The following is a 15211-nucleotide window of genomic DNA, read 5'->3' on the forward strand; positions in this document are numbered from 1 at the left end:
CCTTGTTTTCACTCCAGATTTCTCCATCACCAATTCAAATGGCTGATGCACAGGAAGAGCAGTTGAATATACAAACATTGTCGACAAAAGCAATGAGAAATACAAAAAAGGACGGCATGATATAATTCACATATATGACGCTTGCCTAAACAGCATGGCATTGCATAATTCACATACATAATGCCTTGCAACAAGATAACATTGCATAATTCACATATATAATGTCTTGCAACAAGATGGCATTGCATAATTCACATATATGGTAATTAGACACTAAACAGGTGGCATTCACACAAAGCATGTCTAAACTAAGCAAATGACATAGCAATGCAAGATACCATACACACGATATGAGCAACATAACCCTGCCAAGTTAGGGCATGCACCTCGGGGGGGGGGGAATATGACTGGTCATCTGTCTCTGAATCCTCCTCTGAGGAGCTATCGGTAACCAGCAAGACATGTGCTTCGTCAGATAGCATTGTCTGCTCTGAAGACCTTGTTTCCACTCCAGATTTTTCCATGACCGTGCCAAATGGCTGATGCATAGGAAGAGTAATTGAATGTACTAAAATTGTTGACAAATTTTACACGTAATAAAAAAATGATGGCATGATATAATTCACATATAAGATGACTCTAACCAGGGTGGCGTTGCAAAATTCACATATATGATGCCTGGCTAGACAAGATGGCATTGCATGATTCACATATACGATAAAGAAACTAAACAGATGGCATTGACACAAAGCATGTCTAAACTAAGCAGATGACATCTTTAATGTATACAGTAAGCAATGCAAGGCACCATATCCAGGATATTACCAACATCAGCATGCCAAGTTAGAGCGAAGACCTCATGGGGTAAATAGGAGTGGTCTTCTCCTTCTGAATCCCCCTCATAACAGTTATCTTCCTCTTGATTACGATCCGAAATGGGTGGAGGGGGGCTGCCTTTGCGCCCACCATGGAACGACGTCTGCATGAAATTTTATTGCCACGCAAGGCTCGTCTCTTTTGCTCTACATGATCAGTTCCATTATGTACAATAACTGGCATGCATAGGAATAAAACATAGTGAGATTATGTAAGGAGTGCATGCACAAATCCAGAGTGATGGTAGCAAATTGTGGATAGACCCAAAACCAATGATAGCAGGCAAATAATAGCTTTAGTTAAAAAATACAGATAATGGCTCCTTTAATGTTTGTTTGCACCCAACATGAAACTCATAGTAGACACCGGAGATTAACCAGATAGTAGACAGATAGTACTGATTGCTGCCCCAATATGTACCCCACAACCATTTAAAAACTCAAGTTTCAGCATTAGTTTGGAACTGACTCAGAGTCTAATAGGTGAACACGACGATAATGTAGCATGTCATCATATTAAGCGACGCATAACGTAAGCAGACATGGAAGAGTGCGACCTCTCTTGCGGATCCATGTAGTCCTCAAGGTCATCTGCTCAGTTGATGATGGTAATGCAGTTGTCATGGCTGCCGGCGGCGGGGAAGAAGATCTGAGGCGGCGAAAGACAGTCTGGAGAGCGGATCCCTGCTGTTGTGAACCCTTCTGTCGTTGGAGCAACTGAGCTGGGGTGGAACACAGCGCCGCAGGAGCAGGACAAACCACACAAGGTTTTCTTTGACACATATCTGTAACAGAAGTAATTGAGTAAGGGCTTGTTTGAATTTGAGGATTCTAACAATGCAGGGATATGAAATAGACAGGAATAGGATAGGAATGCACGTGCAAAACTGAGAATTTAAAAACACAGGATTTTTGCCAATCTGGGTGTTTGATTCACAACAATTGGAAGATCACAGGATGCAAAAAAGCATGGTGAGATTAAGTCAAACCACAGGAAAATGTACGGTTATAATGCTATTATGCTACTATCTCTTAGTCTTGTGCTTGATGAATAGGAATATGAAAATGAGGAGAAGTGGAAATTAGAATTCCTACGGTTTTTCTTTCAAGGAGACACTAAAGGAACAAATCCTACAGTTTTCCTTTGCTCCATTCCTTTGCACCAAATTCATGAAAAGTAGTACCATAGGAAACTTTCCAATTCCGATGCTTTTCATTCACTTTTCCTTTCAAGCAGTGGCGATTCTAGTAGGCAGGCTTGAGTAACGAAAATCCTACACTAAAAAAATGTTTTTGTGCTACCTCTATTACTTTGGACCCAGGCCACTGCCATACTAGCTCAACTCCCAGGCCCATCGACAAATGCACAGCTGAAACGCGCAGAGATAAATAATGATGGCGTTCAAGAGAGTCCATCACGGATAGCTAAGTTGCCTGGTACCTCACTGCTTCTCATATAGTAGGATAAAATAATCATATTTCCCGTTACTACGAGTGCTCAGTGGACAATATATATAACATGTAGAGTAAAAAAGAGATGCAACAAGTGTAGAACCTCTTTGCCGAAGCCATGTCGATCTCAGCGTGATTGGGTTGGCCGGTGAGGATGCTCCGGCTGACTTGGCTGTCGGAGGAGGGGAAGAAGATCTTAGGCGTCTGGAGATGGAGCCCGAGGTATTGCTCCGCTGTGATGGAGGGTTTCGTCGTTGGAGCAGCTCCGGTGAGTTGTACGATGCCGAGGCTGAAGCAGGACAAGAGAGACAACGAACAACGTTAACCTGACTGGAATTCTAATAGCATCTCCAATACATGACGTAAAATACATAACCACAAAGTGCTAGATGTAAAATACATCAGCCGCTCATCTCTGAACTTAACTGTCGAAACTGAACTTAACTGTCGAAACTGAACTTAACTGTCAAAACTGAACTTAACTGTCGAAACTGAACTTAACTATCGAAACTGAATTTTGCTGTCGAAACTGAACGCACTAGCAAGGTGAGGCTACATGTCGGCCGACTGACTTTTTCATCTCTGGCCAGTCGATTTTGCAGCGTTGGATACGAAATCAAGGGCCTGCGGTTCATCTTCAACCTCCACCCCCCTGAGCCGACCAAACAGCAGCCCCCCGTAGCCCGCGGCCAGCGGTGCGCCGCCCCGCCCGCCCCGAAAACACTCCCCACCGCCGGCCTGCCGCTGCCCCGGCCATCCCTCTAGGCCACTCTGAAAGTTCAACTATCCCTAGGTGGTTTTGGTAATTCATAACAACATATAGCTCATTGAGCTAACGCCATTCCAAGATGACTATTTCAGGAAAGCTCAATGATTGGCATGGCATGGATGTGAAAGTGGAACCCTCAAAATGCTAAGGACAAAGGATTGGCTCAAGCTCAAAAGCTCAAGACTCTTCATTTTATATTTTAGTGATCCAAGATCACATTGAGTCTTTAGGAAAAGCCAATACTATCAAGGAGGGATGAGGTGTTGCTTAATGAGCCTCTTGCTTCATGTGCTTAGTGATATGCTCCAAAACCCTCAACTACTTTCCCATATCCACATATGACCTAAACCCTAAGCCAAACTCGGTCCTACCGATTCTTTCTATCCGGCACCACCGAGTTTCACTTGTCATAAGCCACTGCCAAACCCTAGCAATACGGTTCTACCGATAGGGATCTCGGTCTCACCGAGATGGGATTGCAAACTCTCTATTTCCCTTTCGTAACTTTTCGGTCTCACTGAAAGAGCGAATCAGTCCCACCGAGATTGCAGTGTAAACTCTCTGTTTCCTTTTTGTAACTTTTCGGTCTCACCAAAAGAGCAAATCGGTCCCATCGAGTTTACCTGACCAACTCTCTGGTTAGCTTATTACCAAACTCGGTCTCACCGAGTTTGTGTAATCGGTCTCACCGAGATTACGTTATGCCCAAACCCTAACCATATTTTGTGTGGAGGCTATATATACCCCTCCACCTCCTCTTCATTCGTGGAGAGAGCCATCAGAACACATACACAATTCCAACTCATATGTTCTGAGAGAGAACCACCTACTCATGTGTTGAGACCAAGATATTCCATTCCTACCATATGAATCTTGATCTCTAGCCTTCCCTAAGTTGCTTTCCACTCAAATCTTCTTTCCACAAAATCCAAATCCTATGAGAGAGAGTTGAGTGTTGGGGAGACTATCATTTGAAGCACATGAGAAAGGAGTTCATCATCAACACACCATTTGTTACTTCTTGGAGAGTGGTGTCTCCTAGATTGGCTAGGTGTCACTTGGGAGCCTCCGACAAGATTCTGGAGTTGAACCAAGGAGTTTGTAAGGGCAAGGAGATCGCCTACTTTGTGAAGATCTACCACTAGTGAGGCAAGTCCTTCGTGGGCGATGGCCATGGTGGGATAGACAAGGTTGCTACTTCGTGGACCCTTCGTGGGTGGAGCCCTCCGTGGACTCGTGCGACCGTTACCCTTCGTGGGTTGAAGTCTCCATCAACGTGGATGTAGGATAGCACCACCTATCCGAACCACGGGAAAAACATCCGTGTCTCCAATTGCGTTTGAATTCTCCAAACCCTTCCCTTTACATTCTTGCAAGTTGCATGCTTTACTTTCCGCTGCCAATATACTCTTTGCATGCTTTCTTGAATTGTGTGATGATTGCTTGACTTGTCCTACAATAGCTAAAATCTGCCAAGAACTAAAATTGGGAAAAGGTTAAGTTTTTATTTGGTCAAGTAGTCTAATCACCCCCCTCTAGACATACTTTTGATCCTACAAGTGGTATCAGAGCTTTGGTCTCCATTTACTTTGATCTCCATAGCTTTTGGTGGTCATAGCCTTGGTTTCACAAACTAGGAGAGTATGGCGTCTAGCGAGGGAAATTATCACCATAGAGGTCCTTACTTTGATGGTACTAATTTTGCTAGTTGGAAGCATAAAATGAAAATTCATATTCTTGGACATAACCCCGCCGTTTGGGCTATTGTGTGTGTTGGTTTGCAAGGTGACTTCTTTGATGGGAAAGAACCAAACCGTGAAGATACCGCGGATGAGTTGAAGATGTTGCAATACAATGCTCAAGCTTGTGATATTCTCTTCAACGGATTGTGCCCCGAAGAATTCAACAAAATCAGCCGTCTTGAGAATGCAAAGGAAATTTGGGACACTTTGATTGATATGCACGAAGGTACCGACTTCGTCAAGGAATCCAAGTTGGATGTGGTTCAAAGTCAACTTGACAAGTTCAAAATGAAGGATGGTGAAGGTGTCGCTGAAATGTACTCTAGGCTTGCTCTCATCACAAATGAGATTGCCGGCTTAGGAAGTGAAGAGATGACCGATAGATTCATCATCAAGAAGATTCTAAGAGCCTTGGATGGAAAATATGATATCATGTGCACATTGATCCAAATGATGCCCAATTACAAAGATATCAAGCCAACGGAGGTGACTGGAAGAATTGTTGCTCATGAGATGTCACTTAAGGATAAAGAGGAACTTCACAACAAATCAAGTGGTGCCTACAAAGCCTCATGTGAAGCCCCTACATCATAGAGTGAGAAACAAAACTTCAATGAAGAATTGAGCTTAATGGTGAAGAACTTCAACAAGTTCTACAAGAGTAGAAGCAAAGATAGAAGCTTCAAGTCAAGGTCCTACAATGACAAAAGATCTTCTAGTCGAGAGCGAAACTGCTATAGTTGTGGAAGACCCGGACACTATTCCAATGAGTGTACGGCTCCCTACAAGAGAAGAGAAGATTCTCCAAAAAGAAGAAGCAAAGAATCACCACCAAGAGAGAGAAGGAGTAGAGATGATCGTTATGAACGAAGATACTCACGGAGAAGCAAGGATTCGGAAAGGAAGGAAAAATCATCAAGGAGCTACACAAAACGAAGACATCAAGCTCATGTTGGTGAATGGGTATCCGGCTCCGACTCCGACAGCCACTCCGAGAGAAGTTATCACTCCGACTCCGAAGATACTCAAGATGAAGGTGTTGCCGGTCTAGCACTTGTGTCAACCAACTCCTATGACATATTTGACTCACCAAATGAAGGAATTGGAAGATGCTTCATGGCCAAAGGTCCTAAGGTAACACACCCCGAGTATGTTGATTTCAATAGTGATGAAGATGACTTGTTAGGTGATGATTTGCTTGTTGACAACTCTAGTGATGAAACGTCAATTAATCATGCTAATCAAGATAAAACGAATGACAATGATAAGGAGAAGATTGAGGCTCTAACTAAAGAACTAAACACTCTTAAGTTAGCTCATGAAACTATCTTCGAAGATCATCGAGAACTTTTAAGAGCTCATGAGAAATTACGCTTTGAAAAGCTCAATCTTGAGCAAGAGCATGAGTTCTTAAAAGCAATCAATGATGATCTCCGCAAGAAAAGTTATTCTTACATTGCCAAGCGTTTACTCTTATCCACTTACATGCCTCAAGTCAACTCTAGTAACAAGAACAAGAAAGATTCTTCCTCTAGCAGTAACAATGATCATGCTAAATCCAATATTGTTGCTTCTAGTAGTTCTCTTTATTCCACTAATGATTCTCTTAGCCAAGTTACACTTGAGCAAGAAAATAGCTTATTGAAGGGAATTATAGAGAAAGGAGTGTACAAAAGCCTTGCCGGGAGTAAGAAATTCAAGGAAATTGTGCGCAAGCAAGGAATGCACCGGAAGAATCAAGGTGTTGGTTTTGAACGAAAGTTCAATGCAAATGGAGTTGAGTGGGAAGAAGATCAATACCCCAAGACAAAGTTTGTTCCTCAACAAGAGAAGTATGATACTTATTTCAAGGGGACACAAGCTCAAGATGATCTTCCACCACAAGACTACAAGCAAAAAGGCAAGGACAAGCTTCAAGAAGAAATTGATGCATTTGAAGAAGCTCCTAAGACCTTAGTCAAGTGGATTCCCAAGACTACTCCAAGTTCGACTTCATCAAGTACGACTACAACTCCAAGGATTCCCATCAAGATGGTGTGGATCCAAAAGAAGAAGAACTACAGAGTTCTTGAGGGTGCCTCCGCCAACATACTTCACTCTTATCATTTTGGCAAGAACAAGTGCAATCAACTTCCACATCTTGTACTAGTTCAAGGAGTCACAAACCCTCTTGTTGGTAAGACAAGGGACAAGGTAACCTAAAAGTTTTCATGGACATCATCTTGTGTGTGCATCACTCTATGTCTATGGATATCCTTGTTTGTTCCTTGTGGGACTAAACCATGTAGGTATTGAAAGTGCAATTCACTCAAATGGATAGATCCAAGTGATCTACATCAACATTGAGCATCCACATCTTCAACATCTACATGAAGTCATCATCGACAAAACCCGAGGTTAGTTCATCCCTCTAAGGGGGGATATCACATCTAGGGGGAGCTTTACTCTAAGACTTGAGCTAAAGCAACTCTAAAGATGTGAACACAACAATGCTTTATGTAAAAGTGGTAACCCCACTTGAGCTTAAACGATGAGTATGACCTATGATCAAGTGTTCTCACTTGACTCCTAAGTCAATATACTCATATATAGATGACCTTGTCATCGCAAATTGCTTGATAGATGCTAGAATTGGTTGTGCATGCCTTGTCACATATTTCATTTGCCATCTTATTGTGTGAGCATGCTGGTTGCATATTTTACTCATTCGAGGACATCCACTTGTTGTTTTGATTGTTTGGTTTTATTTCCTTTTGCCAAGTGGATGGACAAGAATGCCTAAGAACCTCCTCTAGCTATCTATGCTTTTCTCGTCTCAAACTCTATTCATGCTACATCACAAAATTTGACCAAGTCAGATTCGAACCACTCTGTGTGAGGAGCGCTCGAAGTCCCCGATTCGTCATAGACTTAAACTTCCAAAACCTCTTTATGATTCTCGGTCTGACCGATACCCTACTTTCGGTCCTACCGAGATCATTAAGTTGATCTAGGTTTTCGATCTCGGTGCAACCGATTTGAACCATTCGGTCACACCGAGTTGCAACAACTGTATACAGTTTTGCATCTCGGTGCCACCGAGTTGTTCACTCGGTCACACCGACAGGGTCGGGCTATATATAGTCACGGTCAAAAATTTGGAAATTTCTCCGAACCCCTTCGCCCGCGCGATAGCCTGCTCTGCCAACTTGGTCTCCGGATCGTCTCCTCGCCGCCAGCCGCCTCCAGTCACTGGTCTCCGTCGCCGTCAACGGAAATTCAACCCCGCCGTTGCCGCCATAGCGAGTCTCCGCCGAACTAGGGTATGGACTCGATCTTTGTGCTATTCCCCAATCCGATTCTTAGCACATTGTGATCATCATGATTCTTGCCACGTTTGTTAAACTTCTATCCAGTCAATGAACTCGTAGATTAGGTTTAATTTGAAAATTTTAGGGTTAGGTTTCCGCCGAAACCATCTCGGACCCACCGAGTTGAAAAACTCGGTCCCACCGATTTGGCTTATGCCATTGCACAAGTGAGACTCGGTCTGACCGAGAATTACTTATCTGTGTGACCGATTTTGGAACTCTATGAAACCCTAGCAGTCTCGGTGCCACCGAACTGTGACTCGGTCTGACCGAGTTCACTAGTTTAGGTGCCAAAACTGCTTCGGTATCACCGAGTTTAGAAATCGGTAGATCCGAGATGCTTTCAGTGGGAAACTAAAACTAAGTTTTTGAATTATTATTTTGCAAAAATCTCTGCATTTTTTGATGTTCATCCACTCTATCTCATCTATAACCTATTCACAGGGTTAGCAGTCAGAGTTTGCATCATGTCAGACCAAAGTGATAGCCAGAACTTGTCAGAGCAGCAAGTGCAGATGAGTGAGGGCACTAGTCCCTCAAGTTCCTCAGATGATGGCAGCAGGAGCACCCCTAGCAATCTGCCTAAAGCTGCCACAAGACAGAGAAAGAAGAGAACCTCAGACTCAGAAGATAAGGATTATGTGGCAGAAGAGGAAGCAACTTCCAAGAGAGTTGAGCCAGCACAGGGCATAAAACCAGGGATGAAGATCAAAAGGCCAGGAGGCAGGCAGCCTATGTCAAAGGCCAGAGCTTCAACTGAGAAGCCCACTCCCATTGAGCCAGTTGCTGCTGAAGGCAAGAAGAGGAAAGAAAGGGTGAAGAAAACTGTAGCCAGAGTGCTTGGCAAGGCTTCCATCATGGAAGATGAGGAGGAAGAAGAAGAGGTAGCTGCACCAGCACCTAAGGCACCCAAGCTGATGGGTGATGCCATAAGAACAGGAGCAGCTGCTTCCAAGGCCAAGCCAGCTCCAAAGCCAAAGCCAAAGAGGAACACAAGAAGCATCCCAGCTACTGAGAAGAACAAGGCCCCAGTGCCTGAAGCTGCAGAAGAAGAAGAAGAGAATGTTCTTAGAAAGCTCAAGCCCAAGATCCCAGACCACAACGATGCTCATCCTGTGGCTGTGGATATGAAACTCAGGAGAGATTCAGGGCTCCGGAAGTGGAGAGAAGAAGACCCGTATGCTTCAAGGAGAAGGACTGCAGTTGACTACAGGTTTCACACCAAGGAGCAGCAAGACTTTTATGAGATAGTGCTGCTAGACAAGAAGCCAATTGTCTGTGATATGAGATGGTTTGATTGGCAATACATCAAGGACAACAAAGAGTACTACCCTGGAGTGCAGGACAGCTTCAAGGCATGTGGAGTAGAGGACTTTGTTGGGCAGAAGCTCACAAAGTGGAACGAGGAACTCATCATGTAGTTCTACTCCACAGCCCATTTCTATCCAGATGGCAGGATTGTATGGATGTCAGAGGGTACGAGGTACCAGTCTACAGTTGCTGAATGGGCTCAGCTGATTAATGCCCCAGAAGAGCATGATGATGACTTGGACATTTATGCCAAGAAGAAGATGGACCACAACTCAATGTCAAACATGTACAAGGAGATTCCAAATGAAGCACTTGATACGTTCAAGTTTGGCTCAGTACACTATCTTCTGTCAGGGCTGCCAACCATCAACTGGATTCTTAGGCACACCCTATTGCCCAAGTCTGGAGATCACAAGATGATCAGGGGCCACGCGATCAACTTGCTTCATATCTTTGATGTGACACAGAAATTCAAAGTCATGAGCCTTATGATTGAAACAATCAAGAGGACAGCAGCAGACTAGAAGAGGAGCTGTGGATATGCCCCACAGATTCAGGAGCTCATCAACTCTAAGATGGGCACAGGCATATACTTATTGGACAAGGAACACCTGCCCATCCGTCCAGACTTTGAAGATAATCAAGTGGTCATGACTGAGAATGAGCCATCATCTGCCCAAGCACAAGCCAAGAAGGAGAAGGCGAGGAAGGAGAAAGCTGCCAAGATGCCTACTCAAGAGGAGGCATCTGAATATTTCCTGAAAACCAAACAAGAGCAGCTTGGTTACTTGATTGCATCCACCCTGCGGATTGAGAAAGGACTAGCCACCCTAACTCAGAACTAGGCAAGCTTAGAGAGGATCATGGAACAAAAGTTCTATGACTTGGATGTCAAAGTGACAGAGATTTAGACTGCAGTGGAGCAGCTCCAGGATGACATGCAGGAGAGGAGAGGCAAGACTATAACTGATGCCTTTGTCAGAGTGCCACGAGGTCTGAGGTCCTCTGCAGTGCCAGTTGCTGACCCCAGAGCCACCACGTCTGCACCAGCTATAGCCTCAGTTCCACCAGCTCCAGCGTCCACTTCAGCCTCGACTCTGACCACGTCTACAGAAGGCTTCATCCTTGGAGTGCTCCGGACTCCACCACCACATGAAGATCAAGCCTGAGTGTCGACTTAGCACTATGCATTTTCTAGGAACTTTTTGGTAACTTGTTGCCAAAGGGGGAGAAAATGTATAGATCATAGGCTTCGAGAGAGAGTGTTGCTTTTATTCTCTCTTGTTTTATTTGGTGGTTTTTCGAACTTTGTTTGCTTTTGCGTGAGATACTATGTCATTTCTCATGAGACATTGATGATCATGTGTTTGATCATAAGCTACACTTAATGTTTGCTTAATATTATCATCTTATCTATCTTATGTGATCATTCACTATTCTTGGTGATGAGTGCATGTATTTCATTCTTATCATTTTAAGCGCTCCACCAAGATGTATGTGACATGGAAGAGTAACCCATGACTCTAACTCTTTGTGCATTTGCAGTCCAAAGCAAATTTTAAATATGCACAAATTTAGGGGGAGCTCTTACTTGTCACATACTTCTCAAAGCGACGATATATTTCATGCTTATTATCATTTGTCGAAGCTTTGATCTATATGTTGTCATCAATTACCAAAAAGGGGGAGATTGAAAGTGCAACTATCCCTAGGCGGTTTTGGTAATTCATAACAACATATAGCTCATTGAGCTAATGCTATTCCAAGATGACTATTTCAGGAAAGCTCAATGATTGGCATGGCATGGATGTGAAAGTGGAACCCTCAAAATGCTAAGGACAAAGGATTGGCTCAAGCTCAAAAGCTCAAGACTCTTCATTTTATATTTTAGTGATCCAAGATCACATCGAGTCTTTAGGAAAAGCCAATACTATCAAGGAGGGATGAGGTGTTGCTTAATGAGCCTCTTGCTTCAGTGCTTAGTGATATGCTCCAAAACCCTCAACTACTTTCCCATATCCACATATGACCTAAACCCTAAGCCAAACTCGGTCCTACCGATTCTTTCTATCCGGCGCCACTGAGTTTCACTTGTCATAAGCCACTGCCAAACCCTAGCAATTCGGTTCTACCAATAGGGATCTCGGTCTCACCGAGATGGGATTGCAAACTCTCTATTTCCCTTTCGTAACTTTTCGGTCTCACCGAAAGAGCGAATTGGTCCCACCGAGATTGCAGTGTAAACTCTCTGTTTCCTTTTTGTAACTTTTTGGTCTCACCAAAAGAGCAAATCGGTCCCACCGAGTTTACCTGACCAACTCTCTGGTTAGCTTATTACCAAACTCGGTCTCACCGAGTTTGTGTAATCGGTCTCACCGAGATTACGTTATGCCCAAACCCTAACCATATCGGTCCTACTGAGTTGCATGTCAGTCCCACCGAAAATCTCTAACGGTCACTAGGTTTACCTTTTCGGTCCGACCGAGTTTGTTGATTCGGTCCCACCGAGATTGGAAAACTATGTGTAACGGTTGGATTTTGTGTGGAGGCTATATATACCCCTCCACCTCCTCTTCATTCGTGGAGAGAGCCATCAGAACACATACACAATTCCAACTCATATGTTCTGAGAGAGAACCACCTACTCATGTGTTGAGACCAAGATATTCCATTCCTACCATATGAATCTTGATCTCTAGCCTTCCCCAAGTTGCTTTCCACTCAAATCTTCTTTCCACAAAATCCAAATCCTATGAGAGAGAGTTGAGTGTTGGTGAGACTATCATTTGAAGCACAAGAGCAAGGAGTTCATCATCAACACACCATTTGTTACTTCTTGGAGAGTGGTGTCTCCTAGATTGGCTAGGTGTCACTTGGGAGCCTCCGACAAGATTGTGGAGTTGAACCAAGGAGTTTGTAAGGGCAAGGAGATCGCCTACTTCGTGAAGATCTACCGCTAGTGAGGCAAGTCCTTCGTGGGCAATGGCCATGGTGGGATAGACAAGGTTGCTACTTCATGGACCCTTCGTGGGTGGAGCCCTCCGTGGACTCGCGCGACCGTTACCCTTCGTGGGTTGAAGTCTCCATCAACGTGGATGTAGGATAGCACCACCTATCCGAACCACGGGAAAAACATCCGTGTCTCCAATTGCGTTTGAATTCTCCAAACCCTTCCCTTTACATTCTTGCAAGTCGCATGCTTTACTTTCCGCTGCCAATATACTCTTTGCATGCTTGCTTGAATTGTGTGATGATTGCTTGACTTGTCCTACAATAGCTAAAATCTGCCAAGAACTAAAATTGGGAAAAGGTTAAGTTTTTATTTGGTCAAGTAGTCTAATCACCCCCCCTCTAGACATACTTTCGATCCTACACACTCCGTGCCGAGATTTTTCTCCGGCGATCCCCGCGCCACCGCCCCGCCAACGCCCCGCCACCGCCGGCGACCATCGCCCCCATCCCGAACCCTAAGATAGATAGTGGGGTATCTCTCCGGCGAGCCCCCCTCCCCGCTACGGCTGGTTCTTCCTTCACCCCGGCGAGCCCCCCCACCACCTGAAAATCGACTGACCCAAAATTCGATTCAGTCAACTGAAGTGTAGCTAAATCGGAGCAGCATCGCAAGCAATAGCAAGAGCGAGAGTAGCAGCGTGAGCAAGAGCAATAGCAAGAGCAGACCAGGCAGGGGACCAAGAGCAAGAGCAGAGCAGCAGCGCGAGCGAGAGCTAAAGCAGCAGCAGGTCCTACTGATGTGGACGTCACCGCCGAGGGAGCGACGATGTGGAGGAAGTGGCCAGCGACACCATCGTGGATGGAGTCACACCGTGTCAGCTCGGGACCGAGCGCCGGCAACACCGTGAGATCGAATCAAGAAGAAAATGCGGCGATTAGTGTACAACCTCTTTGGTGGCGCCGATTAGGCCGCAACTTCATCCGAGGAAACGGTGATGATGATGTTCTTCCGGTTGTGCGAAGATGGCGATGTGGGAATGGAGGTGGCGCGGAAGACGAGGGGAACGTCAGGGCAGCTCCTTGGAGGTGGAGGACAGGGTGGCTGAACCGGCGGGACGATGAGATCGACGACGGATCCTCATCCGGTACGGTGGATGAGGGACGTCGAGGTGTTGCCGTGGACGACGTCGTCGGGGAAGAGGCTCCGGCTGGGTGGCGGACGGAGCATGGTGTGGGGTTTCGTCGCGGGTTTTCGTGGCCTCGGTGTATGAATGGGTGGGCGGATGGGATGGCAGTGGGGAACCATGGCTTAGAGACGCGCTTGTCCGAAATGTGGGGTAAGTTACGAAAGTACCCCCACCGATTTGAGGCGGTTCTTTCAGTTCAGGGGTACCTCGGGCATTTCGCGTGTCTGGATTTCACAGGAGGTGGGAGTTTTCGCACATGTTGTAATTTCGGAATAGCAAGGCACGGGTTAACATGGAGGGAGTTGTCGGAGCACAACGGGACAAAGATATATCTTAAATATTTCGGGCTAACAAGGTGCGGGTTGAAGAGGCGGGAGTTTCGCAGCACGATAGACAGAGACGCTAGCTTGAATTTTCGGCATAACAAGGCGCGGCTTGAAATTTCGGAAGAACAAGCTTAACGTATACAAGAAAAAGACAATTTGCACCTCAACACGCACAACACACACAAACACCATTTAGACTAGAGTAAGGTACACGTGCATTGCACGCATGAGATATGGCAACCAAATTATGAATAAATACCACATTATAGCATGCAAGCTTTGAGTCATATATGCATGATGTAGATGTTCGTTTAATTCTTATAGTTCATTTCATTCAAAATCATCTAGTTTTTATAAGAAAGCTAATCTATTTTAAGATTCATGGAATTGTGCACTACTAGGAAAAGGCCTACTAATGGCGCAACAGTTTTGCCTACTAATGGAGCACTACTGGTGCGCCATTAGTATCACGCCACTAGAATTTGCGCCATTAGTAATAATTTTTTTCAATTTTTTTAAAAAAATTTCAATTTTTTAGTTTTTCTTAATCTCGGGTCACTATGGCTTAATCTTGGGTCAATATGCTTAATCTCAGGTCAAACTTCCCGAAAGGTCACCCATCCTCACACTACTCCAGCCCAAGCATGCTTAACTACGTAGTTCTATCCAACCGTAGCACCACCTCACTTCACACGCACTTGTTGATATATCTATCATATCAATCCTATTAAACCTTGCTGATGTCTAGGACTTTGTTCATGTTCATGAGTATGATGAAATTTTGAAAAAATATTTCAAACTTCCCGGTCATATTACGTATCATATTTTGAAAAATAATTCAATTTTTTTTCGAAACCAATTTTTTTCTGTTACTAGTGGCGCACCTGGCATACGGTGCGTCACTAGTAAGTTTGAATTTATTTGAATTTTTTGCCTCCGGATCTTAAAAGCCCCGTAACTTTTTTCTGTTAGGTTTTTGGGGATTTTGAAAATGTTTAACGGGGTTCCCCCGGTTAAATTCGGATGTAACTTTTCGAGTAGATGATTTTTCATATAGAAAACTTTTTAATCCGAGTTCGTATGCAAAAGTTATGCCCATTTTACCAATTTCAGAGAGATTTTGCAAATAAAGTCGAAATTCATATTTGTAAATTTTCCCAACAACTAGACCACATATCACATGGGAAACTTATTTACTTTTATTTTTTTGACATTTCCATCATTTTCTTTTATTTTTTTAAACTGAA

Source organism: Triticum dicoccoides, chromosome 4A (genome assembly GCF_002162155.2).
Source record: "Triticum dicoccoides isolate Atlit2015 ecotype Zavitan chromosome 4A, WEW_v2.0, whole genome shotgun sequence".
NCBI lineage: Eukaryota > Viridiplantae > Streptophyta > Magnoliopsida > Poales > Poaceae > Triticum > Triticum dicoccoides.